Here is a 27,624-nt window from a genome sequence, read left to right as displayed (position 1 = left end):
AAAATCTAAATTATCCCTCAGATGTAATACATTCGTTTTTCACTGTTGAGCTTTGAACAAGTGGTGGCGAGGCATCGGGCTGCCAGAAAGACTGCCAAGGCCATCAGATCCGTCCTTCCAGCGCTGCGTCTGAGCTGGTTCAGAGAGAGCCAGCGAAACACTGCGCTGAGGCAAGTTCGGATCTCCTCACCCAGAATAGGCTCCTTGTTCTTCCAGGAGAACAGCAGTTGGTTGTCATCAGCATAGGACGCAATGTTTGCCCCTAATGAATCTGCCAAGGCCGCTAAGAGGATGAGGTTCACAGTGAATAGTGCGGGGCTCAACGCCGAGCCCTGCGGCACCCCCACCTTCACATTGCGTGGATTTGCACCAAACCTCTTGTCCTCTCCCCTCGGGAAGGATGCTAGCCAGCTCCGAGACGGCCCTCTAAGTGCAATAGAGCTGAGATGGTCCAGTAAGATGCGGTGAGAGATAGTGACAAACGCGGCCAACAGATCTGGCATGACCAGCAGAGCCCGGTCACCTGCATCAGGGCTAACTCGGATGACGTCAGCTGCCTCGAGCCGAGCCCCCTCAGTGCCGCAGCTAGTCCAGAGCCCAGGTGGACTGGCATGCAGCAGGTTGTTGGTTTCCAGGGAAGCTGAAAGCTGTTGATTTACATGTTTTTCCAGGACTTTCGAGGGAGCTGGAAGTAAGAGAGATTGGTTCCTAGCTTGCCGGGTCTGTAGGGTCGGCCTGTTATGTATTTTTCAGTAGGGGTACCATTTGTGCCTGATTCCATGCCATGGGCACTGTAGCTGATGAAAGGAAGGTGTTGAGGAGCTGATAGAGGAAAGGCGGGGGCTGAGGGGCAGCCCGATTTAAGGCGCCTCAGTGCTGGCGAGGAATCCTCCGTGGATATAGGAGAGACGGACTCTAAGGAAATGCCTTTGTCCGTAGTAAGGGGAGCTAATTGAACTAGCTCAAGATTGTCCTCTCTCAAATTCTCTTCGGGAGTTGCCATATCCCTGCCAGCCTCCATGGCACACAGGGGCAAGTCATAGTGACCACACCGTCATCCGCTCCACACAACACGCATGCACAGACGTCACCCAAGGATTACACTGACACTTTCATTGTGGGTGAAGAACTGCTGCAGGTTTATTTCATACAACATAAGTATGACGATAAATGGGTTATCTTACGGGCGATCCAGGGCAAGCAGCCCCTCGCTGCTCCGCCCGCCTGGTGAGCCAGCACGCACGGTGGGTCGATGCCCGTCAGTGCGGCACATATTTATTTTCAGATCATCCACTGGGTCACGTGATCTGTCTCCTACTCCCGCCCCTTTTGACAGGGGCGGAGCGTGTTGTGGCACACCCCCGGTTGGTCAGGCCCCCCAACCGCCCGAAGGACTAACGGGGCGCCGTCGCTGTCTTCCCAGAACCCCCTTCGGTTCCTGGACCTTGGCTCGGGCACCCTTACTGTGCCGGACAGGGGTACCCTTACTGTACCGCCTGTCGCAGAGGTACCCTTACTGTACCCTTCTGCCTCCAGATCGCCCTGTAACTCCGCCACAGCTCTGGGGAGGCTACCGTCGCTGCCAGAGCCCCCCTTCCTCCCTTCGCTGTTATAGGTGCCCTGCCCCTGCGAGCCAGCTTTTAGTGGGCTAAATCATGGGTCCTGTTCTGTAACCCGTAAATGACGGCATTAATTTGCAACATTACTCAGAAGCCCAGGGCAGACTAACAAAGGATGTCTTTTGGCCCCACTGCCGTTCAGCTTAGACGTCACTGGTGTTCCTAACTTTCGTAGCGATGCCACTGCAGATCTTCCTAACGTAATTATGGGAAGATCTAGCACCTACATATGGAGCCAGAACTGAACCATAGCTGGAGTCGTCAATCCATCGATTCCCTTCATATCCTAGCACAAAGATTTTAATTTCCACTTTGTCTACAAAGGTGATGTGTAGATAGCGTCATGGTTCCTGAATTGCTGCTGCTGCTGCGGGGATTGCATGATTTCTCAGCAGGACAAAACATTTTAACGTAACTGCTAAATGGACGACTTTGATCATGACTCCGGATAAAGCCAATATGACTGACTGAGCTGCCGAAGAATACATCTCTCAGCTCGAGGACCCCAATTTTGTGAACGTTTCCCACCTCCCTGGCTCCAAGGAAAGGCTGAGCGAGAAGAGCAACACCTAAATCTGTTTCTCAGGCTGGAAAATATGGCATGGGTAACAAGGCATAGGTGAAATAGGCGCTTAAGGACCTGCAATCCTATTAAGATTTTTCAATTGGCCAAATTAGGTGCCTTCCTGGCTTGGAATTGTGTTCCCAACAGCACAACAAGCAGGGTGAAGGTAACGAGTGAGTTAACCACTTCACCTACGTATATAAACACAAGCTGACTTCACGGGTATCTCAATTTTCTTCCTTTCTCATCTTATTATCCTATTGTTTACTACAAACTGACCCATATCTTAGCAACATCTCCTCGTTTTCGCCTTTCTACTTGTAAATTAAGTTACGTCAAATGTCAATGGAGAGCAGCACATCTCTGGTCATGCTCATTTCAGAAGGTGTTAAGCCCTTTCCATTACTAGAAAGTTTAATTGCAAAATTCAAGAGGTATGGTCGCTCTCTGCTCTCTCAATTATTACCACGTAGATGAGGGCATGCCATTCACGGGTGTCTGGTTGAAGTATGCACAGGTAATTGACACTCATTCTGGGGTGTCTGGTTGAAGTATGCACAGGTCATTGACACTCTCCCACGTGCAGTGCTGTGAAACGTTTGAAGTAGTTCATCAAATTCCGCCAGCCACCCCCTAGGTGGAGGCTTGCACTCCCAGACTTCTGCTAGTGTAAAAAACCCAGGCCACACCTCCAGTTCAGTTAAATTTTGTAATTCACGACACTGACAACCCCAGGGGCCAAATACTGGGCTGTGTAAATGCGGCCCAATATCACCATGAACTATTAGCTTGGAGTGGATGGGTGTTAACCTAGGCTGGCAGAAGGCAAAACCTTTGACAATCACTCCTGGCAAGATGTGCCAACGCAGGTAGAATAAAGAGTTATCCAGCCCGCCTTACTTCCTTTCCCAGTTCGACACAGGTCGAAGAAGAATGCCCCTTCCAGAAAGGTCATAGCCTTATCCCTGAAGCCCATCCAAACAGCATTCTACCGGAAATCAACAGCATTGCTTTGTAAAGCTTTTTCTGGTTCCACAATTAATTGTGGTCGATATGCTCTCCCTCGGTTTGAACAAAATCTTAGCTAATCGTACGCCTGCCTAATTCCCAGGGCTGTCTGGCTTAATACTTAACGCCTGGAATTGCCCCCCCAAATGTGGCCTTGCACTGAAACTTAACTTGGTTGTCTCAACTTTCCTTTTAGAACTAGAAACGCCCCCCCGTGCTCCTTGTTCTTACTAAATGGACCCGCTCCTTGGTTTCCAGCACACAATGCACTCAAATGTCATCTGGCCCTGGCGCCTATCAAACAACAGTGACAGCCTCTGTCACCTTCATACAATCCATAAACGTGTAGTGTATAACAAGCGCCGCCATTTTGCACACGGCTAGGCAACGACTAGTACAACCAGACTAGACACTCTAATAAAAAGGCTTAACAAACGTGTAGTGTATAACGACTCAGCAAAGTCCTTGCTGCGCAGTACACATACAACTATAATCAGACGTTCAACGTGGTGTTGAAAATGTCAAAATTAATCTGACTAACCTCCGCAAATCACTGTCCCAGCCCTTTTTTTTTAATTTTTTTTTAAAAACACTCGGGAATAAAACCAATACTAAAACAAACCCGGGCGCGAAAACAAAATTTGATAGACGTACAGGCATAGCTGGTTACCTTTTTGAAACAAACACTAACAAAGACAGTCAAATCGAGGTTTGTATTAAACCAATGAATTCCCTATCTAACGAGTATGAGCACAAATTGGCAGCACGGATGCGAAAAATCAAGCACCATCTAAACGCGGGCAATGCACTTTTAGTGGATTTTACCTTAGAAATCTGCTAACGTCAATATAAGTGTGTTAATAAAGGAAGAATTAACCAACAAACCACAATTTATAATCAGGGACACACAAATACTGCACAGGTCGATATACATTTTATGAATACTTGATGGTAACATATATATGCTTTAGCTATAAAGCAACGGAGCTTGAGACAGGCAGAAATAAAGGTTTTTTTTTTTTTTGCTTAGCCTCACATCTGAGCACTCTTGCGCCATCCAAGAAATTTTACTGTATATCTACTGTCATCATAATCCCCACAGGGTAAAGTTTTGGTAATTTTAATGCTGCACCAGTGCTGTGTCATATATGCCACACCAGGGACACACTAATTTCTTATTAGGCACGGGGAGATTAAGTGATTATCCCAGAATCACTGCATATTGATAAGGCGCTGAGACTTCGGGCCTGGTTCTCTCCAGCATATAGTAATGGGCCATGCACTAGCTAGTCGTGCATGGAAAGCATAAGTTTCAGTAGGTAAAGTTTGAAGTCTGTTATTTTCTGCCCGATAAACAAGTTTCATTGGGTATCCCTAGAAAATTATTCTTAGTTGCCGGAAATAACTTTGGTTTGTGTCCTGCGCTATGCTGGTTATGATTAATGTAATTCAGCACGCCCCTAAAAGTGTTGTAGAACTCTCGCGGTAAACGGCGATGCCGGCCTTGGCGATGGTGGTGCCCTGTGCAAGAATGTTGTTGGCGCCCCCCCAATGCCGCCTCCACCACAGATTCCCTCACTAGCCCCCTTTAACAGTTGACCAAGTTTCCATAACCACACTCTCAGATGCATTTAATTAGTTATATAGCGGCACTCCTACCAGTGTAGGGTGTCCGCGACTTTGCATCTCACACAAAATCCGCCGAGCCCATCAATCATATGCATATGAATCAGTGTATAGGAAAGGTTACCTGAGCCAAAGGACTCAAAGTGTAGGAGACTTGTGTCATCCCCACTGGCAGGCAGTATAGTTTAAGGCTGCTTGGTGTGGAGAAGCACAAGCTCGGTCGAGTCAGCCAAATTAACCCTCTTTGCAACACTAATCAATGTTCTAATGATGTCTGCTTAGTGGTGTGTATGCAGCTCTAGGATGAGCGTTCGTAGCTCACTGTTGACTATTAGGGCTGTAAGATATACATTGCAAGTGACAAAAGGATGCCTCCTTTGAACACAGTAACCTGCTGACCTATTTACATCATACGCACTCTGAAATCTACTTGGCACACGTTCTTGCAGCGGGCATATTTAACCCTCTGTACTAACTACACCGAAGTCAAAACCTCCACTATACAAATTCTTGATCTTTCTCCAGGAAGATAACGAATCACACGAGTTATCCTGACATTTATGTGTGGCCTGGAATTGCCGCGGAAAGAAATGCAGCATCCGGTGCTTCAAAGCAGTATCTAGATCAACATTAAAGACACCGACATATCCCGCCTCTGGGTGTTAGGCAGCAAAAGGCAACCATTCCAGTACGTATAATCTTGAAGCACCAAAATGGGTATGTACGACAACAACCAGTGCAAACCGCTTATGGCTTATGGCCACGGGGCTGCCGGAGACGGTGTGCAGACAACTGGGTACAACAACCGAGACAAACTGCCCCCGTGTAGCGGCGACACGCACAAACAAGAAACCACACCTGTAAAGCCCGAACAATCACGCGTCAGGGCCTCCATGCGCCAATTTGCCGCCGGCTCCGGAGAAAAGCGAGACCGATCGCATTGCAAATGCCAGCCCCTGTTAGGCAGGGGTATATAAGCTGATTTGCAGAATCACAGGATGCTCAGCGTCATTCCCGAGACTCGAACCCATATAGCACGAACTCGACCCGAAGGCAGCGGAGCGCTTCACACGAGCACCATATTTACATTACACCAGCAGGCACGGAGAGACCAAGCGACCCGCCCCAGAAACCCGGGAAGCGGAAGCGACCCCGAGACTCGGACTCCGGTACTCAGCCCCAAAGTCGGCCGGCTAGCCGCCGCGCCACATCCCCTCCCCGGCTCATCCACGGGTCCGATCGTCATACATAAAACGCGTTTCTGCTGAACCGCCCCAGAGCGGGCCCTAAAAGGAGCAAGTGACACCCTTGATAAATCCCCCCGTAAACAAAGATTAGGAGGTAAGGGACATGGCAAACAACTAAGAGCCAGGGTATAGACACCAATTAAAATCGGTGGGGCACCGTGTCCGGATCGCGCGCGTTCTACCGCATAAAAAGCCCGCCCCCCGCTGCCCTTCTACCGCATGGGCTGCCAGCACACGCGCGAAGTTTGCCGCGTGGGGGGGGGGTGGTTGCGCCACATCGCGTGATGGTGCGTGTAGGTTTAGCAGGAAAGACTGTCCCCAATGCACTCTAGCGGGCTGTGAATGATGTGGCTGCTCTTGCCAGCTTCCGTGCTGCTACGTGGGACCTCTGAGCTGCTCGCGGTATGCCTCAGTAACCTGATCGTGATTGTGTGGTTTCTCTTTCCCAACCACGGCTCTAGCGCAGGCCCCTGGGACCGGGAGGTTACATGTATTTACATGCGATCGGTGTGCCTGGCTCGCGTGAGCACGCACGCAACCTACCCCATCCTTCCGCATAACAGGGACCGGCAGACCAAACACGGGGGGGGCCTACCTCCCCCTGTGATAACCCGTGCTCGTGCCCGCATCCCCCCGCGCGGGCCACCGCCCGTCCCTTGTGGTGACCTGTATCGATGTCGGGGGCAAGCGCCATTCAAATGTCATTTATTTAATGTAAATTATATCGTGCGGGTATTAGACCGCTTTACCTGAGCACCGATGACACTCAGGCACGTTACCTGGGCATCGTATTCACCGTACAAAAGGGCGCAGTGCGAGCGCATTCATTAGCATCGCATTTCATTACCCAAGCCCCTAGAAGCCCCCGGGGCAGGTTGTTCGATTCTTTGTGCCTATTCATATAACATGTACTCGCCCCGAAGGTTGTTGGGACTCTTCTGACCCTGTGTTTAAAACCAATACAGGCACGGGGAGATTAAGTGATTTGCCCAGGACACAAGATGTGGCACGACCTCAAAGCTCGATTAAATACACGCGAACCGGGTATGAACCAGCGACCCGGGATATATATATATATATATATTTTTTTTTTTAAATGAGCGAGCGCGAACTCGCCGCAAAGGTGTCGGAGCGTTGTACTTGAGCACCCGTTGCGCTCAAACTGCCATTCATTAAGTGAGGCACAAGGTCCGACACCCAGGTTGTGGCCGCGTCCGCGAGGCACAACCCCCCCGCCTGGCCGCACCCGCGTGGCCGACGGACCCCATTCGCACTGTGCCTCGAAGCCCTGCCGTCCCTCACACTTGGCGGTGGCGCACCCGACGGGTCAATACCAAGAAAGCCCCCCCCCAGCACACTTCGGAGCCCGCGGGGGGTGGGGGGGGGGGGTTGGAGGGTGCGAGTGAACAGCTTGTGGCCCCGCCCGCACGAATCGTCCGGTGTCACACCGCAAGCCGCGGCAATGCTAACCCTTCCGGAGCCTATCTCGATACGCGGGCTGGTGGAGGTGGGTGTACTGATTAACCGGGATCGCCGGCAAAGAAATCTAGATGAAAATCCACGACATTACACCTGTAACCTTGAGAGTAAGAGAACCGAGGATATTACTGCTCCCGCTCCCCCAACGCGCGCCCGCAGGCGCTCGACTACACTGCAGTTAAGTGGGTCATGCTCTACCACTGCTTAAACCGGGATCGCCGGCGAAAGAAAGATAATCGAGCAGAATCAAGGGACATGGAACCTGTAACCTTACGAGTAAGAGTCCCAGGCCTTACCCATTACCACAGTGACTCTCGGCACCAAACGTGCCCTACACGCTGGACCTTCCGACGGAGAACCGAGGAGAATAATGCTCCCGGTCCCCCACGGGCGCTTAACTACACTGCTCATCGCCGCCCAAATCAGCGCCGCACTACATACAAATTCGGCACCCGCTTTGATCTTGTGCCCCCTCCGCTCGTGGTCATCCAAGCCACAGGGCCCCGTCGACCTGGTACTGCCCAGGGACGGGGCCGGGGCGGAGAGGAAGCAACAAGACTCACCGTTAAGGGGACAGCGACGATGACCGATGCGGCGTGAAACCCGGGACACAGCGACGAGCAGTCAGCGACCGTTGCTGTGTAAAAGGCGAAACGGGCGCGTGTCCAGGCAGGAGCGGCGCGCAGGAAGCAGAGGAGGAACTGAGAGGGAGGGACGCCTAAGTAGGGGGGGGCTAGCCTCGCCCCCCTGTCGGCCCGCCTCCCACCGGCACACTCATTGGGCGCTCCCCTCCCTGGGCGCGGCCTCGCTCACGAGGCTGAACAAAGGGGGAGGGGGAAGGCTGCGACGGGCGGCCACTAGAGAGCTGCCCTGCTGATGTCCCACTGCGTGGGACGCGGGCAGCGGCATTCTCACCCTTCCTGGGATGGTGTTTCATGGCCTATGGCGGCTTCGGGGGAAGTAAACGATTTAACATTTAAAAACATTTCCTTGAAGTGGTTTCCGGCATTTAAAATGTTGCCCTCAAAATATAATTGTTTTGCTAATTTAATTTCTAGGTGATATTTCCTTAAGGCTGCCATATATCCCACTTTTCCAGTAGGGCAGTAGGTCGCCCTCCATTGCCTCTCGCTATGTTTGAATTGCCGTTTGGTTGTTTTGAGACAGTAACGATGCCATAGGCAGGAGGGTTTGGCCCTGCGCCGCTGTTGAGGTCTCTCTAGAGCAGGAGCGTGAGCGGAGGACTCATCCTGGCTGAGCTCGCCAGAGAGAGAGGGCTTCCTACTCCCGGCACGCTGCAGGGGACCTCAGGCATCCTGGCTGAGCTCGCCAGAGATGCAGGGGACCTCAGACTGGACTCTATGAAAGGCTCTCACCGTGCCGGATCCGTGGCCTTTGTTTGATGGGGGGCATTTAGCCTGGCCCGTCTGAAGCTCAGCCTATCAGAGGCAGAGGGGCGTCCACTGCAAGAGGCAGAGAAGTGAACATTTAAGGGGCAGATTTATGAGCCCCTTGCGCCACTTTTGCGTCACTTTTCCCATGTTAAAAGTGACGCAAAAGTAGCGCAAGGGGCTCATAAATCTGCCCCTTAGTCTAAAGTGTGACCCGCAAGGTGAGTGGGGGCGAAAATGGACTGGGTCAAGCCCGTGACTGCCAAATTCTCTACGAGTATCGATGTGAACTGTATTTTTATGTAATGTAATGTACATAATGAATTATGCCGGATGGCATGAACCTCCTGATGTGAACACAATCTCTGAATGAATGAAAAAAAAAAAAAAAAACCAAATACTGGCATTTGCTTCTCTTTCATTTCTCATGTCAAAGTCTCAAATATCGCAAGGTATCACCCCCATTTTGGCCCACACCTCCATGTACCATTGTGTTTTTACAGTATGTTTGCCGCTAAAGACACCCCCACTTCAGACCTGGACTGGAGAGTGTCATGTGAGATATAGACCCTGTTCCAACCCAATATACCCCACACACGCATGCCGCTCCATAGACGCCGCCGCGTCCTCACCAAGGTTCATGGAGTCCCCATCTCGCGCCCCAATCAATGCCGCTGGACATTGCCCTCTCTAACAGGAAGCAGACACATCTCTCCAAGACAGCTGAGCGAGCCTCCCTCATTGGTCTGGAGCTGGTTTGCATGGCGGTGCCAGCAGGCTTCCATTCTGATCACTTCTGTTTCTTTAATCAGAATTTATGCACAGTTTTAGCCTTTGTATCTAGTGATACGGTAAGTTGATAGTTCACAAGATGGGCCACGATTATCATTTTTCAGTATAGGGTGCCGGGGGTTCCACCCCTTTCCAAGATTCATCTGTAAAAAAGCCACAATCTGTCAGATACCTCACTTTACATGGAAGGGCCACAAATGTGTAGAGACGGAAGGGATATCAGAGCGAGTTGATAAGCACAATGAGTGAGGTATCATTGTGCTCAGGAGACTTAGGGGAATGCTGGGTAATAGGAAATTTATTTGTGCCGCGTGGCGATCCCGCACAGAAATGTGGGGAAAATGCAATTTTGCCATAAGGCCATTTTGTGATGGATCATTTTGATGTCTCCTCAATAGTTTTTGCCCCCTTCCCGTTCGTAGGCACGTGGTCCACCCACACAAGTGAGGTACCATTTTTATCTGGAGACCTGGAAGAATGCTGGGTGGGTGGAATTTTATGGCTTCCCACAGAATCCAGAACGTTCCATTACAGAAAGGTGTAGAAACTGTGTATCTAAGGCACCTTTTGAGGTTTGCAAAGGATTCTGGGTAATAGAACCTGGTGATATCCACACAAGTCGCCCCATCCTAGATTCCCATAGGTGTCTAGGTTCCAAAAATGTACAGGTTTGCTAGGATTTCCTAGGTGCCGGCTGCGCTAAGGCATAAAAACCACAGCAAGGTGTATTGTAAAAAAGGGTCATTTTTCCATGGAAAAATGTGATGTGTCCACGTTACCTTTTGGGCCATTTCCAGTCGCGGACACCAGGCTTACCCACACAAGTGAGGCACCATTTTTTGGGGAGAATTGTGGGAATTCTGGGTGAAAGAACGTTTGTCGCTCCCTTTTGATTCCGGAGCTTGCCATCACAGAAATGTGAGGAAAAATAGTTTTTAGACACATTTTGAGGTTTGCAAGTGATTCTGGGAAACAGAACCTGGTGAGAGCCACCCAAGTCACCCCATCCTGGATTCCTCTTGGTGACTTGTTTTGTTTTAAAAAATGTACAGGTTTGCCTAGGTTTGCCTAGGAGCTGGCTGAGCTGGGGCCCAACATCCACAGCTAAGCACATTGCACAAAAGGATTTGTTTTCAGTGGAAAAATGTGATGTGTCCACGTTGCCTTTTTTTTTTTCCATCACTGAGACTAGGCCTACTCACGCCTTTGAGGTACCATTTTTATCGGGAGACTTAGGGGAAGACTCAATAGTAGAACAAGAGTTATTACCTATTGTCTTTCTATACATTTCTGCCTTCCAAATGTAAGATAGTGTGTAAAAAAGAAGCCATTAAAAAAAAAATGCCCTCTAATTCACATGCTGGTATGGCTACCCACAAATTCAGAGATGTGCAAATAACCACTGCTTCGAAACTCCATATCTTGTTCCCATTTCGGAAATATATTTCTTTGATAACTAATTTTTACTCTTTATATTTTTCCAAATGAAGTGCTGAATACCCGGCACACAATGAAAACCCATCGCAAGGCGCCGCTCCGTTATTGGCTTTGGGTACCTTGGGTTCTTGATGAACCTACACGTCCTATGTAACCCCACAACCAGGCCCTAATGGTATATTGCTTTAAAAATCTGCCATAGTTAGAAGAAGTTACAGGTGAATACGTAGGCACAAATGTCTTTTTTTTCCAACTCTATTTCAATATCTCTTTATTTAAACTAGTACTTTTTATATGAAAACCTTGAAGGATCTACACAAATGACCCCTTACTGAATCCAGAATTTCCACTTTTCAGAAATGTATAGCTTTCTGGGACCCATTATTGCTTTCATACCCATTTCTACCACTAACTGGATGGAGGGTACAAGCACAAACAATAGGAAAACAGTGTAGAAAATGTTGGTTTTCTGACATAAGTCTGCCTGTCTCTGAAAGCTGGGAGGACGGTGTTTTTTGATACCATTTGCAGGGAAAAAAAACAGATTATTTCTTCTGCTGCACTACTTTTCCCATTTTCCCAAAAAAACTAAATGTAGCAGTATTTTGGCTAATTTCTCAGTTCCCTGCAGAGGAATTCATAAACCCTGGGTACCTTTAAAACCCTCAGGATGTTAGGAAAAAAAGACGCAAATTTGGTGTGGATATCTTATGTGGACAAAGCGTTATTGGGGCCTAAGCGTGAACTACCCCAAATAGCTAAAAAAAAAACAGTCTTAGCACGGGGCAAGGAAAGGCCTAGCAGCAAAGGGGTTAAGATCCCTACCGTGCACCCCCTGAAGAGGGCAATACTATTCTTTGTGCCCCTTATTTTTGTACGAGGTGAGGATCAGACTAGACACACCATGGATGACCCATAAGGTGACAATACCCTTATTGTACCGGTTGTGATCCTGCGTTTTCAAATACAGAGACCCCTTTTATTACAGTATGAAAATATACGCTGTTAAACATGCAACACGTAATGAACTCTAATTTTTCTAGCACATTCTTCTCTTCTCTAAAATGTGTCATGAAGCCATGATAATCAATCTTATGCAAAACTACAAATGAAAAGAGCCCTATGGCGAACCTTCCAATCTGTACCTCTCGGTAGTTCCGTTTATTTAGAGTCCTGCGCACAATAACTCCAGCACCTGCCGTTGTACGGTGCCCCTGAGTTTCAGATCTTTAGTCAATAAAGCAAAAGGAAGTGCGCTAGGAAAGGAAGTCCAGTCAATCTTGTTTTTTCAAAACCTTTAATTGCACTTTTTTCATCTAATATAATTCCCTATTTACACATACTGCTCAGCCAACGTGTTTCGTTCCAAACATTGGGAACTTCATCAGGGCTGAAAAACAATCAACACATAAAATCAAATCAAACACAAAAACAAAGACAAACCAAAACTGTGACACAAATGACACAGGACATGCATAAAAAAAGGACCATATTGACAAATCCTAACTAAAGTATATACCCACCCTGGACCATGTAGATCCCCGAGTGGTATTATGTGGAATGGCATGCCTCTTTATTCTTTATTCGGCTGAATACCAGCCATAAAAGAGAACATCTTAAAAACATTTCATGTGAAAAAAGTACAATATAATCAATGGCAGAATCGATTAAAAGTAGCCCGGTGTCAAATCTCTTGTAACAAGCTGATCACTGATAAGTATAAAATCAAAACTTAGCAGCGTTTTAGTCTGATCAAGACCGGGCACACAATTTAACATCTATATACAAAAACCATTTAAATGTTACTACTAAATCCCATATAACAGTTTCATCATTAAAGTATACAATACAATGCTAATAAAATTATAGCAAGAACCCACCGGCCTTACTATACGTACAACATCAAATATGCGCAATAACCAGATTAATGAAAGTGTGCATAAACAGCTAACGAATACCATTGGTGCTTCCTATCCAGGAACCCTCCAACCAGCGGATTGAATGATGGAGGGCTTGGTTCTTCTCATGCGTATCAACCAAGCACTACCGAGGAATTTTGCTACTCCACACACCGTGGCTGAAGAGGTCGTGTTGGTGCAAAGAACCCGCAGGGCCATTTTATGACATCTTAAACCCATCCCCTTGCATAAAGGTTTTAGCCATAACCTCCTGGGCACCCTGTAGGCGGGGCAGGCAAAGAAGAAGTGCGCCACGGACTCACTAGGGGCTGCACAACCCGGGCAAGCCTTCACTGTACCTCTTTGGTTATTCCACCCGGAGGTGAAGTCATTTACTGGGAGAATCCCAAACCTGGCTTTTAGGTAGAGTGATCTGTCCAGGGCTTTCTCTATAAAATCGAGGAGCGGTTCGAGTAACCTGAACCATTTGAACTCCAAGAACCGCTCTGTGAGTGTTCCCCCTACACCACTACGAGTATCCTCCATCTGAACCCAGTCCCAGTACAGCTTCTTAATGACTAGCTTGGGAGGCGGCGTTTGGCTCTTCCATGAGTCACTCAAGCCCAGTTGCACAACCATCTGCCTCAAATTACTCAGCCATTTGATCTTATTACCTGTGTTAAGCAGAATAAGTTCATCTAAAACAGCTGCGTAATTTTTAAGCTCCCCGGTCCTTCTCAGTCGAACCCAAAAGAGTAATGGGCGAAGGCGCACTAAGTCTTTGAGGGGACGCCTACCCATGTCAAGACGTAATGGAATTAACGGGGTGGAAACAGGTAGAGCTACCAAGTCTCTCAAAAATTTATTTTCTGAAATAATTAGCTCCGATATGTTCTCGAACCCCCATAATTCGGAACCATATAGGGCAGATGGTAATACTTGGCCCTCGTAGATTGCAAGAGTTGGAGCCACAGGTTTACTCAATGACTCCCGCTGTTCTCTCAAAACCGTCCCTGAGACTCTCTTAAAATTTAGTGACATTTTTGCCAGATGGTGACTCCAGCTCATCCGGCTATTTACCCTGACACCCAAATAATCAAAGGAGTCTACCATCTCCAATAATTCGCCATTAAGCGAGAGATTATTCCTGAATCTCTTAAAGGGTGAAAGGGCCATAAGCTTTGTTTTAGAGGTGTTGATGGTAAGACCTCTGTCACTACAAAACACGCTAAAATGGTTCAAGCTTTTGGAGGCCTGCTGGGGATTTAGAGATCAAAATGGTATCATCCGCAAAGAGTAGGGTAGGTGTTTTTTCCCCTGCCAGGGAGGGCGCGTCTGCCGGTTCCTCTCTCAGATGGTCCACCACACCATTCACAAAGAGAGAGAACAGGGTTGGTGCCATAACACATCCCTGGCGAACTCCCCTCCTCACGGGCACCCTCTCAGTCAGTTGTCCCTGGGTGCCCCATCTGATCCTCGCATAATTCCCCTAATGAAGCCTCACAATAAAATCCAAGAGTGGTCCTGGGAAGCCCATCTTCTCTAAAATATCACAAAGCCTTGCACGAGGGACCAAGTTGAACGCCATCCTGAGATCTATGAAGGCCAGGTAGAGACTACCATTGTTGATGGTCACAGACTTCCAATAGATCGCAAAAAAACGGAAGACCTGGTCCATTGTGCCCACCTTTTGACGAAAGCTGGCTTGGAAATGAGAAAGAACGTGTTCCTCTTCCATCCAGGCACCCACCCGCAGGATAATGACCCTGCCAACCACTTTCTGGATCACGTCAATCAGACTGATCGGTCTATAATTGGCAGGGTCATCTCTGACACCCTTTTTGTACACGGTTATCACCTCTGCTCCCTTCCATGAATCGGGCACTGGGTGTCCCTTGGAGATCAAATTCATTATTAGGGCAATAAGTTTGGCCCAGGCTGCGGGTTCTTCCAGGAGGAGATCTCCCGGGATTCCATCGGGGCCAGCAGCCTTCTTCGGAAAGATGTCGAATAGCCGATACTACCTCAGAAGCCAAAAATGGCTCTTCAAGCAACAGTGAGGGAGAGACCCTACTGACTGAATGGGAAAGAGAAGGGCTCATCTCCTCCCCTCCGCCATACAGAGCAGAAAAATGCGAATACCATTGTTGACTGGTTATATGATTAACTAATGGTGGCTTGGTGCGCTGCCTGGCCTTATTAATCAGATCCCAAAAAAGCGATGCATCCTTCCTACTAGATGCACATTTGAGGTCCTGCCAGTATTGTTCCTCCCACTCTCTTTTAGCCCGCACCATTTCCTTCGCATACTCCTTCCTGGCTACTCTGACCAAAAACTGATTCTTTCTGCGTAAGGCAACGGTTAACTCCTTCCTTTTTGCCTTGCACTGGTCAGAGTACCATGGATTACTGGTTTTGGGCGGTTTATTACTCAATCTGCCACTTTTACCCTGGATTAGAAAGTATTTACCAACTTCCTCAATAGCATTCTTATAGACCAGGGCGAACTGAGGCTCCTGGGCACTACCTGTTCCCGAGTCAAGTCCCGCCAACTCTACAGTCAGTTCTTCTATGTGCGCCCAAATCCTCGCCAGATTGTCAGTCTGTAAATGGACCTTGTCCCATTTCAACCTACGGTTACCATCATAAGGGACCACCTCATTTGTTAGCCTCAAGGGGCACTCTTCAAATCTCCTTTTAGATTACCCCACCTTAGCTTCATACATAGGGGGTTGTGATCACTATCCTGCGAAGGAACCACCTCCATATCAATTAAATCACGCCACAAAGTGACATCCAATAAAATATAATCCATTCTGGACGGGCCACTAAGCCTATTAAAAGTCATTGCTCCGTCCCGGTCAGAGGGTGACCTACCATTTAGAGCTGTTAGGTTATATTCCACAGTGAGGGCATTAATCTGTATTGCCTTAGATGACCATTTTTTAATTGGGGCTAGCGACAAAGCATAGACCAGCTAGAGTCCTCATCCTCTGTACCCAAGGGATCATCCCCACTAAGGGGTTCGAATGTACAATTAAAATCCCCACCCACAAGAATTTTGGAGGTAGGAGGGCAGTTAGCTAGTACCTGTTCTAGAGTCGTAAAAGTACATGGGGTTTTATCTCCCGGGGTCCCTCTAGAGTAGATATTAAATAAATAAATCCTGCTATCCTTCTTTTGGCCTGAAAGGTGTTGAATGTCCTTGCTTGCTAGTTCCTGGGTAGAGACATCCCAATTCAGTTAGGTTTTTACCCATACGTGTAAACCACCTGCAGGTCTGCCCTTCCCGCAACTGTAAGCGGGCAACCAAAAGGTTGCATAGCCAGATTTGTGGACGGGGAGCAGGCTTCACGTTTCTTGGAACAAACATACATCAAACTTATCAATAAAGTTGTTCCATTCTGGAAGAGCCATCTTTTTTTGCAAACCGGCCACATTCCAAGATTTCAAGTGAATAACCTCCTTACCTCTAATAGGCTTCACAGGGATAACCCCCTTGTTACCACCCGACACACTTGAGGTAACTTCAATACGGTCTAATGAGTTTAAAGGTTGACAACTAACACATCTACACCCCAAGGACAATGAGTGAGTGGTGGTTGGGGTCTTACTAATAACAAGTCTATTGGGAACCGGTGGAACCTCGTTCCCATCATCGGAACCAGTGGCCTCTCCATGAGCCTCAAGATCACTACCCACTTGTCTAGCGGCTCCTAAACTACCCCTTGTACCCAACATGGACTGTGAACTTCAATCACAATCATCCATACCGGCAAACACATCGAATCTATTCCCTGTCTCTAGGGGGGTAAAGGGTCTCATGTGGTCCATTCTCCAGTAGGTATTTCTATTAAATCTAGGGGGAACGATGTTCCACCCTTGGGGGTCAAATACAGAATGCCTAGTGGTGGGTGCTATAGGGATCTTTGAATAAGATGCAACCTGTTCGCTAGTGTACGTTGGGGAGAACACCAGGGTTCTAGGATAAAAATATGTCAAGGCATGGGGGCTAATGCAGTTGTTACCAGTTCCCGAAGGGCCAGTTCAGAATATAATCAACTGTACCTGGATCTCTAAAATTAATCACAACTATGTCACCCTCGATATCTTTGCATCTGCCTCCAAGCCAAGAGAGTCGCCTAACGTGCAATATCTCGCCGTTGATGTTCTTATTGATCAGTCTATGTATACTTAACCAGTGCATAATTTTGTTTTTCAACTGGGTAAATCCTTCCCTCTTGTTATCTGCCAGTATGGGGACCCCCGTCAGAACAACCACCAAGGGCACAGCTTCTGGGGGTAGTTCTACCTGGGGCCCGTGGTTCGCTAAAACCCTATTGTGACTGATGTTGCCCCCTCTTCCCATGTATTCCCTGTGGGTGCCATTGAATTCCCCCCCAAATGATCACTAATAGGTTTAGCAACCGATTTTATTACATTCATAGGGGGCACTAGCCTATGTTGATTAAGTACTAACTGGTTAGTTGGCTGTGATGTGGCTTTACTGGATTGAGGGATGTCCTTGGGTGCGTTGATGGTAGGTAGTGTAGCAAGGGAGGTACGAGGGGCAGCCGTGTACGTCTGAGCCTCAAACGAGTTAACCTTACAGCTTAATACAGACTCAATGTTCGTCAGCCTTTGCTCCACCCCTTCAAACTCTCGATAATAGGCGAAATGAGGGAACTGATCAGGTCACCCAAATTGACTAAAGAAGCAGTGGGGGGTGCTACCAACTGCGACGGTTCAACTGAAGTAGAGGGGGCCTCAGAACTGTTCACTGCTTTTACCAGGCCTACAGAAGGGGAAGAGGAAACCAATTTAGGCGGAGTTCCTGATGCGGCCACTAACCCCGATTCAGTTCTATCGGTAGTCTTTGTGTGCTTCCCAAAATCAGAGTGACTGGTCTTGGGTTTAACCATGCCTGCCCCCTCCTTACGTCTTATTTTGCTTGGTGGTGAGCCATGAACCTTACCCATTTCAAATTTCTTTGACTTCTTCCTAGTCGTTTTACCGCGGCTAGGGAACTGTGATTTAGAGTCAACAAGTGTACTACTAGAACTATGGAGAGGGGTATCACTAATATCCTGAATAATCGGGGCACAGTTTGTTGAGGAACAATCACGCGGCAAAGGTGGGACACTCTCCTGCCGAAAAGGATCATCATTACCACTAGAACTACCTCCATCACGGGGAGGGGCCTGGGGAGTAGATTCTTTAGGAGCCCTAAGTTTTAAATTTTCAACAGAGCGCCGGCGCTCTGTTCTACGCTCGGCCATTAGAGTATCCCTCTCATTAGCCGACTGGACCCGCTTAAAATAGCTAACCAGGGAGCCATTTGACAAACCCCCCAGTTTTACCACACTGACTTTGTCAGGGCTCTGGGCCATGACAGCACTGATAACCTCAAGGGCGGGTGAAGTCAGGGCTGTAAGACAGATTATTAACCAGGCCCAGCCCGGCCTCTGAGGGCCTAAGAGGGCCCGCCCTTTGCCCGGGCTTCGCCCCGGACTGCGCCCCGCTCGCGTCCCGCTAACGCGTGAATGGCCTTACATATATATATGTCAGGGGGAGGGAACGGGAAGAGGCACCAGCTGCAGGCAATGTTGGAAGAAGCGCAAGGCCCGCTGGTCCTCGCAGTCCCGCGAGCAGAATAGAAAGTACAAATAAACACTCGTCCCTCAGGTTCCCCACAGCAAGCCCCTCCGGAGTGATCACAGTGTAACGGGCAAAGTCTGCAAATGTCCAGCCTCCGAGCAGAATGGTATGCTTATAATACCTGGTCCACTCCAATTGGCCATATCGAGACCAGCATATGCAAATGTTAAATTTTTCACAAGGTGAGTGAGACACAGATAATTACATTATTCGAATATAACACATTGTTACATAAACAAAAATAAAGATAAACAATTAAAAATGATAAACAACTAAACATAGAAGTCATTCACAGTAAAACATAAAGACACCCAACCGTATCCAACTAGCGGCTCCCCGTGCACAGGCCGGCACAGGTCGTAGGACAGCGAATCATAGTATGAAACATATGCATCATCCATAGACTATCACAAATGTAAACGTGCCATCTTGATGAACTGACAGTGAGACCGTGAGCTTTGTGTCGCCCATTTCAATTTTGGACTGGGTTGATATTTGAAAATAGAACAGTGAGTGGTGGCAGTGAGGAGATAAAGGAAAACTAGGAAACAGTGGGAAAGAGAAAGACCGTAAAAAGGGGAAGAGAGAGGGGAAAAAGAAGAAAAGGGGGAAGGATTGACATACAATGTGCTCATAGAGACCGGATAGTCCTATGTGAAACCATGACGTCACATTTAAAGCGCACTGGGGTTCTGTAGTCTCACCTTAAATATTTAAGTTAGTAAGTTCAAACTCCACAAGTAACTCAATATCCTGATCCCAGCTCAGTGTGCTGGTAGATCAGGGATTTCCCAAGGCATCATTTTGCCTGTTTCTGAATACCTAGTATGAATAATACCAATTAAGTTCTACTCCCTAGAGCACATAAACATGTCTACACATGTTCTGGTACTAAGCACCTTCCAATCTATTATAAAATAATGAGGCAAACCCTAAAATAGGTAAATGCCTAGTGGGTGACATGCAGTAGGATAAAATGATGTAGCTGTTCACCTTGTTGCATGACACCAAATGAATTCTGCTCCTGGGAATTTCCCGCTGCTCCTGGGAATTTCCCGCTGTCCGCTGCTTCTTGGAATTTCCCGCCGCTGCCTCCCTGCGGCCCCGCCCCCCTGTGATTCCATTCGCCGCCCCGCTCCCACCACCCAGCTGCTCCTCCCTCCCGGCTCCTTACTTATGACGCCCCCAGAGCGACCGTGCAGCGGACGCGCGCAGCGGGAGCGCCGATTGAGCGCCGAAGGTGCGCCAAAGGTAAGCCCGTCTGCGCCCGTCCGCGCCTGGACCGCGCCCAGCGCCAGACCCCCTGGTCCTCGCCCTCGCCAGCACACCCTGCACATCTACGACGCCAAAACCCTCCACGCACTCAACGCCGGCCGAAACACCGCCTGCTACTGAGCCACCCCGAGACGCACCCACGGACCCTTCACCTGCCTGACCTGCCGCTTCACCGGCCTCCGACCCAACACCGCACCTGCTAAACCGAGCCCCAGCAACAAACACCTGATGTGCATCCTGCTCAACACCCGCTCCGTTCACAGGCATGCCGTCGAACTCTGGAACCTCCTCGACTCGACAGCACCAGACATCGCCTTCCTGACGGAAACCTGGATGAACGCCTCCTCAGCGCCCGACGTCGCCATCGCCGTCCCAGAAGGCTACAAAATCACCAGGAAGGACCGCGTCAACCAGACAGGAGGAGGCATCGCCATCATCCACAAGAACACCATCCGCATCACGACCAACTCCGATGACACCTTCACCTCCGCCGAACACCTCCACTTCCAGATACACACCGACCCCAAGACCACGCTCAGAGGCACCCTCGTCTACAGACTACCGGGACCACTCACACAGTTCAGCGAAGACATCACAGACTTCGTCAGCCCGCACGCCATCAATTCCACCAACTACATCCTCCTGGGGGACCTCAACTTCCACCTGGAGGACAACAAGGACCGCAACACCCCTGCTCTGCTGGACAACCTGGACAACCTCGGACTCAAGCAACTGGTAACCACCCCCACCCACTACGCCGGCCACACGCTTGACCCAGTCTTCTCATCCAGCAAATACGTCACCTTCAGCCACTCCACCAATCTCCAGTGGACTGACCACAGCTGCGTCCACTTCAGCTTGAGTAAAACGACGACCCACCACCACCCTCAACAAGCCCCCCGCAGCAGCTGGAACAAGATCACCGGCGACCAGCTCACCACCTTCCTCAGCCAGAACCCCCCCACCAGCACAACGGACCCCAACGAAGCCGCCAACAACCTCACACAGTGGATCACCAACTGCGCAGACGCCCTCGCACCACTGAAGAAGAACCCCCCCAGCAGACGCGGCAGCAAGAAAGCCTCCTGGTTCACCGACGAGCTCATCACCTCCAAGAAGAACTGCTGCTCCCTGGAGAACACCTGGCGCACCAACCAGACCACAGACAACATGATGGCCCTCAAACACGCCACCCGCAAACACCACCAGCTGATCCGCGCCACAAAGAAGACAGCCTTCAAGGAACGACTGGACAACAACACCCACAACAGCAAGGAACTCTTCAGCATCGTCAAAGAGCTCTCCAACCCCGACGCCGGAAACAATGACATCACTCCCTCGCAAGACCTCTGCGACTCCCTTGCAGCCTTCTTCCACGACAAGATCGCCAACATTCACAACAGCTTCGGCCCACCAACCACGAACCCCACCACCGAACCGATGCCCCCCACCGCCACCTTCCGCACCTGGACCCCAGTCAGCACCGAAGACACAACACGCACAATGAACACCATCCACTCCGGATCCCCTACGGACCCCTGCCCACACCACATCTTCAACACGGCCGACCACATCATCGCACCCCACCTCCGCGACATCATCCACGCCTCCTTCAACACCGCCACCTTCCCGGAGTGCTGGAAACACGCCGAAATCAGTGCCCTGCTGAAGAAACCAACTGCAGACCCCTCCGACCTCAAGAACTACCGCCCCATCTCGCTCCTCCCGTTTCCTGCCAAAGTCATCGAGAAGACCGTCAACAGACAGCTAGCCGCCTTCCTCGAGACCAACGGATCCCTCGACCACTCGCAATCCGGCTTCCGAGCCAACCACAGCACGGAGACCGCCCTCATCGCAGCCACAGACGACATCAGATCCCTAATGGACAACGGGGAAACTGCGGCCCTCATCCTCCTGCACCTCTCCGCAGCGTTCGACACTGTCTGCCACCGCACCCTGGTACAGCGCCTGAACAACACCGGCATCCAGGAGAAGGCCCTGGAGTGGATCACCTCATTCCTCGCCGGAAGAACCCAGAGAGTCCGCCTCCCCCCGTTCCGGTCAGCGGCCACCGAAGTCATCTGCGGCGTTCCACAAGAATCATCGCTCAGCCCCACCCTCTTCAACGTCTACATGAGCCCCCTCGCAACCATCGCACGTCAACACAACCTCAAGATCATCACCTACGCCGACGACACCCAGCTGATCCTCTCCCTCACCAGCGACCCGGACGCCGCCAGAGCCAGCCTACACGAAGGGATGAAAGACGTCGCCGAATGGATGAAGAACAGCCGCCTGAAACTGAACTTAGACAAGACGGAGGTCCTCATCCTGGGATCATCACCCTCCGCCTGGGATGACTCCTGGTGGCCCCCCGCCCTGGGAGCCGCCCCCAAGCCAACGGACCACGCACGCAACCTAGGCTTCATCCTGGACTCCTCCCTCTCGATGACCAGACAAGTCAACGCCGTCTCGTCTTCATGCTTCAACACCCTGCGCATGCTTTGAAAGATCTTCCGGTGGATCCCCACCGAGACCAGGAAGACGGTCACCCAGGCCCTCATCACCAGTCGGCTGGACTACGGGAACGCCCTCTACGCCGGCACCGCCGCCAAACTCCAGAAGAAACTCCAACGGATCCAGAACGCCTCAGCACGACTCATCCTGGACATCCCCCGACACAGCCACATCTCCGGACACCTGAGGGACCTGCACTGGCTCCCCGTCAACAAAAGAATCACGTTCCGACTCCTCACCCACGCACACAAGGCCCTCCACGACCTGGGCCCCAAGTTCCTCAACAGCCGCCTGACCTTCCACAAGCCCACCCGCCAGCTCCGCTCCGCCAGCCTCGCTCTCGCCACCGTCCCCCGCATCCGCAGAGCCACCGCCGGAGGAAGATCCTCCTCCTACCTGGCAGCCAAGACATGGAACTCCCTCCCCATCCACCTCCGGACAACGCAAGACCATCTCGCCTTCAGGAAGCAACTCAAGACCTGGCTGTCCGAGCAGTAGCGTCCCCCCCCCCCCCCCCCCAGCGCCTTGAGACCCTCCGGGTGAGCAGTGCGCTATACAAATGCCTATGATTGATTGATTGATAGGCAAGGTCCTTGAACTTGGCGAGTATGTCTTTGCTCTCTTTTATATATGATAGCAGGTTCTGTACATGCTTCTGTAACTTTAAATCGACAAATGGATAAGGTTTGGGTGTCTTTATGTTTTACTGTGAATGCCTTCTATGTTTAGTTGTTTATCATTTTTAATTGTTTACCTTTATTTTTGTTCATATTCTATTAATGTAGTTATCTGTGTCTCACTCACCTTGTGAAAATTTGAAAATGTGCATATGCTGGTCTCGATATGGCCAATTAGAGTGGACCAGTCGTTATTAGCATAACATTCCACATAACATTCCATAACATTCCACATAATACCACTCGGGGATCTATATGGTCCAGGGTGGCTATATATTTTAGTTAGGTTTTGTCAATATGGTCCTTTTTTTATGCATACCCTGTGTCATTTGTGTCACACTTTGGGTTTGTCTTTGTTTTTATGTTTGATTTGGTTTTCTGTGTTGATTGGTTTTCAGCCCTGATGAAGTTCCCAATGTTTGGAACGAAACGCGTTGGCTGAGCAGTATGTGTAAAGAAGGAATTATATTTGATTAAAAATGTGCAATTAAAGGTTTTGAAAAACAAGATTGACTGGACTTCCCTACCTGGCGCACCTCCTTTTGTTTTATGCAAAACTACATTCAATGATTGTTTAGTTGAGACAGGCATGTCATAAACATTCTGACCTATCCCCTTCATAATTCTATAATTTAATCACTTGTTTTAGCATTCTTTCTTTTCATTTTCCAAGGTTTTAGGTTCTTAAACACAAGCAGCGCAGGTTCCATTTAAGCTACAGTTTCCGTTTATGTTTGCTCGGTTGCACTTTAGTTCACAGTCAGCATCTTGTCATCTTTTGCAGAACTTGTGAAAGTGGTTCCTATGTCTAAACCCCCTTTCGCCTTAAATGCAAGCCTATCGGGTGCCACAAGTCTAGTACATCCTCTAGATGTCTACATCTCAATGTTTTAGAAGTGGACCCTTGTAAAGTAAACATGATCTAAAGAGGACGCAAATGCTTAGGGTTTTTTTTACATAGGTGACTTATTTTGCATCCAACTAGTATAGTCCGCTTAGATCTAGGGCCAGTCAGTCAGTCAAAGTTACTTTATTCGGTTCATAGCAAAAACCATAAAAGTACGATGTACATAAAACAATACAGACATTATAAAAACATTTGATATAAAATTACAGACATAATAATAGATAAAAATAGATCAAAAATTCAAAAGTTATGTACTCTATGACCACGTGATTTTTTTCCTCAACCTCATTGAGATTGCTAAAAATGTAGCTATGTTAAATATCTCCCAGGGAGAACCCAACATCTGAAGGTACAAAAGTGCTGGTTTGACCTGCCTAAATCCTTTACTTTTTATGAGGGGGATATTAAATTTTTTGCGAATTGAAGACAGGTGACTGCAAAAGAAGATAAAGTGCATAGTATCTTTGACGGAAAATCTGTCACATGAACAGATCCCCAAGTCCCTCTCCTTCGTCCAACCAGGGGAATCAGTAAGTAGAAGATGGAATTTATTCATTCTGAACCTAATTAACACAAAGCGATGGTTCATATTATTAACAATACCCAGGTAAGGCTCTAAACTATTGGATGTAATAATCAGCTGATGAGCCCTAACTGTGGGTTTGAGTAACTCCTTTTCTTCCCTTATTAGCATTGCCCTCTGTTTGTGGGTAGCTTTGGCCCAGTTTAAATCCCCCTTTACTATGTTACTTGGATTTTCAAATATATCTGGCCGGCCCAATTCCCTGGCTAAATTCTTAATATAATTCAACCAGGGGATAGTTTTACCATACTCTAGAGATAAGCAATCTTTTAAGATCGCATGATTCAGCTCTAGTTCAGGGTTTAGCCAGATTGAAATCCATTTCAGAAGTGGGGCAATAGCTATGCGGTCCGCTAGATGATCTATCCCACATTCTTGGTGGACAATATAGCCCGAGGTTGAGCAGGGGAGGCACAGTAAGGATTTTAAAAATCTATCTTCTACAACCTGTAATTCAAAAGTGTTTTTAATACCCCACAGATCAGCACCATACAATGCGATCGAGGTGCATTTAGCTACATAAATGTTCAACATAGCTTGCATGGGCTTTACCCCCAATTTACGTCCAAACTCCAGGACAGCGAGTGTAGCCCTCGCAAAAGCATTACGTTTAGCAGCTAGTTGTGGGGCCCAGGTAGACTTATCGTCAAAAATGACCCCCAAGTAAGGGAATCTCGTAACCCGGGATAAAACATGTCCTTCACAAAACATGGTCTTTACTCTCTTTGGTTTGGTGCCCACGATCATCACATGGGATTTAGAGAAATTCACTCCAAGATCAAGTGCAATCATGAATTTTGAAAAAGAGTCTAAAAGATTTTGGAGCCCTACTGCCGTACGTGCTAAAAGGGTGGCATCATCAGCATATAATAATGCCGGAATGGCATATTTGCCCGCCCTAGGAATATCCTTGCATGACTCAGTTAATACAGAGCCCAAATCATTAATATAAAGTGTAAAAAGCAGGGGGGCTAAAATGCAACCTTGCCTAACGCCATTAGTGATTCCGATCTTATCCGTGCAATTACCAAGACGATCGTATCTAACAGTGGCAGTGAGATCTCTGTGCAGATCACGCAATCCCACAGAAGGACAGTGGTGCAGGCTTTGATTCTGTCCCGCCTTGACTATGTCAATGTCCTTTATCTGGGCATTCCGGAATTCCTTCTTAACCGCCTTCAAGTGGCCCAAAATGCTGCTGCACGAGCAATCTTTCTTGCTGATCGACGCACCCACACTTCCCCTCTTCTCAGAAGACTTCATTGGCTGCCGATCCGAAAAAGAATTCACTTCAAGGCTTTGGTTCTTGCTTTTAAGGCCTCTCATAATATCGGTGCACCCTATTTGAGAGCCCGTTGTCTCCACTACGTTCCTACACGTTCGCTACGGTCTTCCTCTGCACATTTGCTCCGTACGCCCAGGTTTCACCTTTCACGACAGGGCGGCCGCTCTTTTCAGGTCTTGGTATCGTCCTTATGGAACAAACTCCCTGTTAAGATGCGTCAGGAAAAAGATCTTTTCTGCTTCCGTCGCGAACTTAAAACATTGCTGTTCTAATCCCTCCTAAGGCTGTCTTTTCCTCTCAGCCAGCACTTTAGGCTTGCGTTACAGGTCCTGTGGTCAGCGCCGGGACACTCCTGGGAGTAGCCGTGCGCTTAACAAATACCTCGTAACATTAACATTAGCATCTATGTCACATTTAAGGAGTAACCCCCATAGTTTCGAACGATTTACTCGATCGAACGCCGAGGACAAGTCCATAAAAGCTAGATGCAACGTCCCTTTTTTAGCTATGGTATATTTGCCTATTAAAAGTTGAAGGTTCAGGCTTTGATCTATGGTCCCGCGACCCTTACGAAACCCATATTGTAGACACGAAAGGGTATCCGTGTCTTCAAGCCAGTCTGTTAGTCTGCCCAGGACCACGCGCCCCAAAACCTTCACAGCTGAATCAATAAGGGAGATGGGCCGATAGCAACTAGGGTCCCCCCTGTTACCTTTCTTAAAAATGGGTATGATCACTGATTCGGACCAAGTGTCCGGAATACCTGCGACACATACCCGGTTAAAAACATTGGTTAATACTATGGACCACGTCTCTGGATCAGACTTAAAGAGGTCAGCCGGGACGCCGTCGGGGCCAGGAGCCTTGTTACTTGTCATTTTACCGATGGCCTCAACCACCTCTGTTTTAGAGACTAATAAAGTATATGAGTTCACAATAGGGGATGAAATACTCAATTCCCCACGGGTGCCCATATCATAGACTGATTTAAAATGAGAGTGCCATGATTGTTTCCCAATACCGCAATCTAATTGATCATTACTTGAATCACGAAAAAAGGGTTTATTTACCACTGACCAAAACTTTGCGCTATTTCTTATAACATCCACACAGGAGAGTTCTTCCCACGCTTCCTCCCTAATCTGCTTTTTCCTGACCTCCAGAATTTCCTTATATTCTTTCCTCAACCCGGCAACAATAGTCCTGTTCACTGGCTTAGATTTTAAGGCGGCCTTCAACTTTCTATTTGCATTTGAGCAGTTTTTATCAAACCACCCTGGCTCAGCCTTTTCCTTATGTTTGCCTGGGCAACTCAGATCTGCAAGGATCTGAGTGCAGATTGCAGAATATGCAACCAAAACCTCATCATTCCCAGCTTCAAAATCCAGGCACATTTTTAACTCAGGACCTACCTTACTTTTTAAATTGTTGTAAAAGTCGCCTGGGATTACTTTGCTCCATCTGATTCTACGATCCTGATCTATAGGACGGATATCAGATTTGTCCACATTTACTTGGGATTTAACAGGTTTTTTAAGGAGGTTCAAGATGCTAAGGATCACGGGGTTATGGTCACTAAATTGGGTCCAAGTCGCCATGTAACTATTGATACTAACCCCAAAAACTGAGCTAACAAAAATATAATCGATAACTGAATTTT

At 48.5% G+C, this 27,624-nt stretch overlaps 1 pseudogene; it reads right to left on the bottom strand.

The window, feature by feature from the left end:
• The window catches only part of LOC146839154 (uncharacterized), a 345,435-nt pseudogene that overhangs the window by 229,711 nt on the left and 88,100 nt on the right, over positions 1 to 27,624 (bottom strand).

Source organism: Triturus cristatus, chromosome 4_2 (genome assembly GCF_964204655.1).
Source record: "Triturus cristatus chromosome 4_2, aTriCri1.1, whole genome shotgun sequence".
In the NCBI taxonomy this organism is placed as follows: domain Eukaryota; kingdom Metazoa; phylum Chordata; class Amphibia; order Caudata; family Salamandridae; genus Triturus; species Triturus cristatus.
This window is presented reverse-complemented; position numbering and strand designations above follow the sequence as displayed.